Here is a 6,116-nt window from a genome sequence, read left to right on the forward strand (position 1 = left end):
AAAGAAAAGAAAAGAAAAGAAAAGAAAAGAAAAGAAAAGAACTATTATTCATTTTCATTTTTATTAGCATGAAAACTAAGCCAGAGAGGTAGGAATGAGTCATTCATGACTTACTCATTCATTAATGGTGGGATTAGGAGCTGAGTACTTGTTATCTAACCAACTGGCTTTTTTCAGATCACATCTGTATAATAGAAGACTCCACAGCCAAATAGCATGCTCAGCCAGGAGGCAATAATTTACTAATATGGTGTGTTTCAGATTGTGGTCACTCAACCTTACTCTCTCTTAAATCAATGTGGTAAACATCATCTTTTAATGACTGTTTCTATTTGAATATGTCCATTTCCAAGAAAGAAATAATTTGGATATATTTAAGTTCAGTTTATGTAGTAGCACTTCCTTGGGTTGTTTGGGCAGTATGTGATAGTGAATCAGTTCGTTTGGTTTAGATTTGTAAGAAAATAGTCCTATCAACAGTGTTAGGACTTAAGGTTAGAGCCAGCAGGTTTTCATCAATACAGCTCACATAAGTAACATATCTCAATGCTCATGATTATAACAGCATTAATGTCTTGGTTTGGGTGTTCAGATATAATTATCTGTTTCTTCTGGCACCATACCCCCTGTAACAGCCTCAAGTGCAGACTTGATTGCTGTGAGGGCTCTGAGAACGGCTGCTATTAACCCAACCACCTCTATATACAAAGAGAAAATTGAAGAAAACTACTTCTGGAAGAGCTACCGTGAAAGTTACTTCACTTTTATCTGTGACCAGCAGTTCATGACCAAGGTTGCTGGACATGCCTCCATGTCTGGAAAAGCACTTGCCTTGTATGCCTTGCCCAGGAACATGAGTTAAAAATGTCCTCAGGCTCTCTTAGGAGGTCTAGCAGAGCCTGAATTTAACATTTCACCAGAGTTTCCTTTCAAAATGTGTTAGCATTCCCTCTGGAGATGTGAAGCCCAGACAAAACCACTCAGCACCGCAGTGCACTAGCCTAGAATGGAATTGCCTTCCTGAGGCCTGTTCTGTTGTGATGTTCCCAAGCCTGTCCCTCATTTTTGTGGCCTAAGAAGCATGTTTTCTCAGCCTGCCAGCCCTATTCAGTGCCCCTCTGGCAAGGCAGACCCTCAAGCAAGCACATTTTTTGCAGTTCTCAAGGGATCTCTCCCTCACAGTTAGAACACCTTTCTGTCTGGATGTCACTGTGGTAAAATGTGCTGGAGAGGTGCAAGCTCTGATTTGTGCTGTGTTTAGGAGAAACATTTAGTGATGTTGACACTATAATTCTCCCTCCGTCTTCTGCTTCCCAGATCTCTGGCCATCTTCAGCCACACTGAAAAGAAATCTTTGTTTGTTTATGGAATTTTTGGAAGACTCAGGTTTGTTTTCCTCTCCTCTGCCTCCTGCCAACACTAGAAGTGCCAAAACATAAAAGAGAGGCATTTCTCTCGGAGCTGCTGGCCATGGTTGGAAGGAAAAGTGCCAGAAATCTCAGGATAAATCTGCTCCTGATCCTTCCAGCACAGTCTTACAGATTGGAGGGATTTGGAGACTTCAAGTAAAGCATCTGGGCTGCTGGATACTAACACTGCCTGTGTTCCAGCTGGGGATGTGTCATTACTCATTTCGATAAGGACAGTGGCACGCGAAGTCAAGGACAGAGGAAGGACTTCATGCTCCAGAGGTGGTAGCCATCTGCTTACATAATTTCTATATGTGAAAGAATTGGTTTACTGTGTGTTTAGTGCAGATGTTAAAGTCAAAACCTAAAGATCCACATTTCAGGCTGTTTCAGTGGCACTGGGAGCTTCGGTGACGAGCTGCCATTTTGTTGCCATATGTAGTCTGAACCAAACTTCTTCTGTCACTTGACTAACATGTTTCATCACATCCAAAACCTGCTCTGAAAACAAAGCCTATCTACCCCTTTGAACATCTGAGGAATAGGAGTGACCTGGACAAGTCTGACTCTGCTTCATCAGCTTCCAAGATGGAGGAGCTAAGGCTCCTTTTTCTTGTTCAGATGTTGGTGGGACCAGTGGGACATCCAAGGAAAGAGCTGTGTCTGAGTGAATCTTGTGGTACGATGACAAAGCTAACATCAGAGAGCAGTGGCATAATATAGGGACAAGTCAAATTTTCTTGCAGTGCAATGTAAATGTCCACAGAAGGCCTTGGATTTAAATCTATATCTGCTAGGTAGGACTAGTTTGAAGTAAACAAATCAAAAAGCAGGCGTTGTTGGGTGTATTACTTCAGTGGGTGAGAAGAGTGCTTGCTGTGCACGTAAAGAAGCTTCCTCCTCCAGGATCAAGGTCATCTGTGAGTACAGAAAAAAATCCTGTATGGGAAAAATTCTCCCTCAGGCCACCAAGAACATAAAAGCATTAATAAGAGATGAGATTCTGTTGTTATGTTGCTTGCATATTGTATTCAAGAAGAAAGACATTGGTGAGGTTCTGCAAGCTGGTGGCACTACTGGACAGCAAGGACTTCTATAGTCCACTGGTTGCTGCAACCTATTGTTCAGGGCAGATGAGCACTGAACAGATTTCTGACAGTTATGAATCTTTACTGGATCTCATGCAATTTCCTGTTACAATCACCTCTGTTAGGGTTGGACTTTCTTCCTCCTCTATTCATCACTACTGGTATCTGCTCCACCAGGGGAGGGGACTGTTATTTTCAAGCCATCTTTCAGAAGAGTCATGAAGTCATGAGTGAAAATCTAGATTGTCTTCTTTTCCTACCTAGTACACAAGTAACATAATTATGTTGTCGTCCTGTGTGCTTCCAACCTCATGGAAGAAGTAGGGTGAAAAGTTCAGCAAGTCACAAACTGTTTTATAGCAGACCTGCAGAGCACAAATATTAATACCAATAAAATAAGGAGGAGGTGGTGGTGAAATTCGTCTGCTGATAGAACTTCAACTATTTAAGCTGTGAGCAGAGTTTTTAATCCACATGTAATAAAGTGTTCTACCTCCAGCATCAGAGGAATGCTACTTTTCTGAATCTGGATTGTCCACAAAACAAAACAACAAACAAACTAACACACACACATAAAAATACCCTGGACAGTGCAGACTTTCTTGTAAACAATCAGTCTGGGTATCACACCTTTTATGATGTGATTTATGGAGAGTTTGTTTCATAAGACTCAAAGCAACAGTCCTATAAAAGCATAAAAAAATGCATGTTTTGGTAGTGGATGAATGCCATTGCCTTTTTTTCCTAACTTGGAACCTGCTCAGTGGGTGACACTACTTGGAAAGATTAATTCTTCATGTGTGGGCATCATCAGTAGCTTTGAATCACTGCTGACTGCAATTCTATCATTCTTCTGATCAAGAGCATCATTACAGCACCTACTCAAGCTAGAAGATAATTAGTGACTTTCAAGTCAAGTGGAATGTGCTTCTTTGGACTTCCAACATCAGCTCTGTTCATTCTTTCTTCTGCAGGCATTTTTGCATCACTTACGCAGCACAGTCTCAGTGTTCTCTGTTCAAGTCATGGAATAGATTAGATAATCCCCAGGCCTTTTCCACCTCTAACACTTGTGGTTCTAGTTAAATAGCTGTCAAGTCCTGAATTTAAAAGAGAAGAAGAAGCCAAGGGTTTTGAGGTTCTGCTGGGAGGATTACAACTTGTAACACATTCCATAGCCTTCCAAAAGTGTCTGCCCTTTTGGATTTCTGGACAAAAATTGTTATTCAGCTTTCTGCAGGCCTTCTTTGTCGATTACCACATAATCCAACTTTTCCTTCTGCATGGAGATACTGGTTATCTACCATGGCCAGCTTCGGTGGAAAACTACCCTCCCTTTCATTGTTTATGACTGAAGATGTTTGTCTGTTGTTTAAGCAAAACAAATTTCCTTACAATAAAAAACACATCTGCCAATTCACTTTTAAATGTGGCTCTTGGAATTTATAGGAAAATAAAAGATCCCAGGGAAATGAATTGCTGTCTTGTAACCTTGCCAAGGACACGTAAAAGAGTTGATAGGTCTTTGGCCTATTGTTTTTATCGTGATCTATAAGCTGCACATAAAAATTGGATCTCAGATGGCACAGTTCAGAACCGTGGAGTTTTCAAAAGAGGTTAAGGAGCTTTTCACCTACAAATCACTTCTCTGAACCTGACTGTCTGCTTCATTTTGCAGTGGGTTATCCCAGAAGAGAAGCAATGGATTTGTGGTCTTAATGGGCATGCCAGAGAATTAACAGGGCCTTGCAGTGGTGAATCTGAAATGCACATCAGCACTGGATTCAGCAGTCACACCAGTATAGCTGATCTTTCACCTGGAGAGGCTCTCCCAGTGGAAATAGGGTGTGTGGGGGTGTAAGTTTGTGTTGCCCGAGTTCCCTTCCCTTGGACTACAGATGGCCTATTTCAGTCTCTGTTCTGCTCGGGCACATGTAATAGCTAACAGAGCACTGTAACACAACAATAATCCATTCTGTAGTAGTACTCTTTGGCATTGCAACTCAGGCATTCTTCTTGGAGGTCTAATCATCAGACCTGACAGCATTTTTGTCTTGAGATACTTGCTTATCCCATTGAAGTCATGATCTAGATCAAAAGTTGCCTCTGTTTCATTGAGACCTGTGATGCTAGCCTGCTTTGTGACCTTGGGCACTTCAGTTTGGCTGGAATTGAAATCACCTTGTTTTAGTCACATATAATTTGGGCATCTAGTTAAAGTTGGCCATTTAGTTTTGCCTAGGGACATGGTTTAGTGATTGGACTCAAAATGTCAGTTTGATGGCTTTTCCAGCCTAGATGATTCCATGATTCTATAGTGATTTGCATGTGGAGGTTGTGTCCTTCAGCTATGACTGGTGGCCACAAATGCAGGAATGTATGCAAGATGCTCTTTACCTCTGCAGCAGGAATTAGCTTTTACCACATATACCACTATAACAGGTGTCTCATTCTCTGTACTGCTGTAGTGTAAGTGTGAAAAGGCTTTGACACAAAAATCTCTTTCCCTATCATATGTTTAAAGCCTTATTATTGCCGTGACACCATTTTTGCCATTATGATGGTAGGACAGTGTTATTTTCCATCTCTGTGTATTTTCATCTGTTAATAAAGAATCAGATTAGACCAGTTGCATTCTCCATATGGAACCAAAGGCAGAATGCTTTCTATTCAGGACTGATAAGTAGGTGTTGTGATTGCTTTTCTCACAAAAATTCAGATCTGTTGCATTCTTTGCCATTAGCCAAATGCTGACGTTTTTCTGAGTCTGGGCCTGTCTATCTCTCCTGGTGCTGTTTGTTTACAATGCAGGCATTTTGGCTTTGGGCTTTTCAGAGCATGCTCTGGGTGATTAGATTTTTGCCCAGCTTCCATATCAATCAAGAAGGTGCACTTAAGCTCTTCTACTGTGCTGTGGTGTACTGCGCCAACACTCTGCCAAACTTTCCTGTCTTGATTGCTACATGATATATATTAATGGTCATATTTCACAAGTGTTGTCCCAGTTTTGGCAGCACTTAGATAAGGAATTGCTGGAAGAACAAGGGGTGTAAATCTACTATTGACCACACTTCTTTGTCTTCTCTCCATCACTTAGTTATAATGACTAACATTCTGATTCTATATTTCCAGCAGACCTGAATTTCTTGAAGTAACAAGTTGCCCTCCTAATTTTGTGCAAAATCCCAGAATTTTTACTCAAACTAAAATCTTTAAAACAGAGTGAGTATCCCAGCTAATTCAATAAGTACATCTGTGTTTTACAAATTGGACCCTCTCTGAAGATGGGACCTTCTTTTGAGCCCCAAAATATCCAAAGACTGGAGTACACAGACTTTCCAAACATTTGGAACATTTGCACCGGAGCAGAAATTCTTTGCAGCCCATGCAGAGGCCCATGGTGGAGCAATGTTCCCCTGCAGCTCGTGGGGCACCACATGGAGTAGATCTCCATGTTCAGCTCTTTGAGGTGCAAGTTTAAACATCTCTTTTGTTTAGGTTTATTAAAGACTAGATACCACAACATTTATTACAGATCACTGAAACAGATGTAATGCTGAACTTTTTCTTAGAGCAGGCAGAAAATTCATACCATGCTTCTCAGCAATGTTCTGTCATG

This window comes from Meleagris gallopavo, chromosome 7 (assembly GCF_000146605.3).
Source record: "Meleagris gallopavo isolate NT-WF06-2002-E0010 breed Aviagen turkey brand Nicholas breeding stock chromosome 7, Turkey_5.1, whole genome shotgun sequence".
NCBI classification, from domain to species: Eukaryota; Metazoa; Chordata; class Aves; order Galliformes; family Phasianidae; genus Meleagris; species Meleagris gallopavo.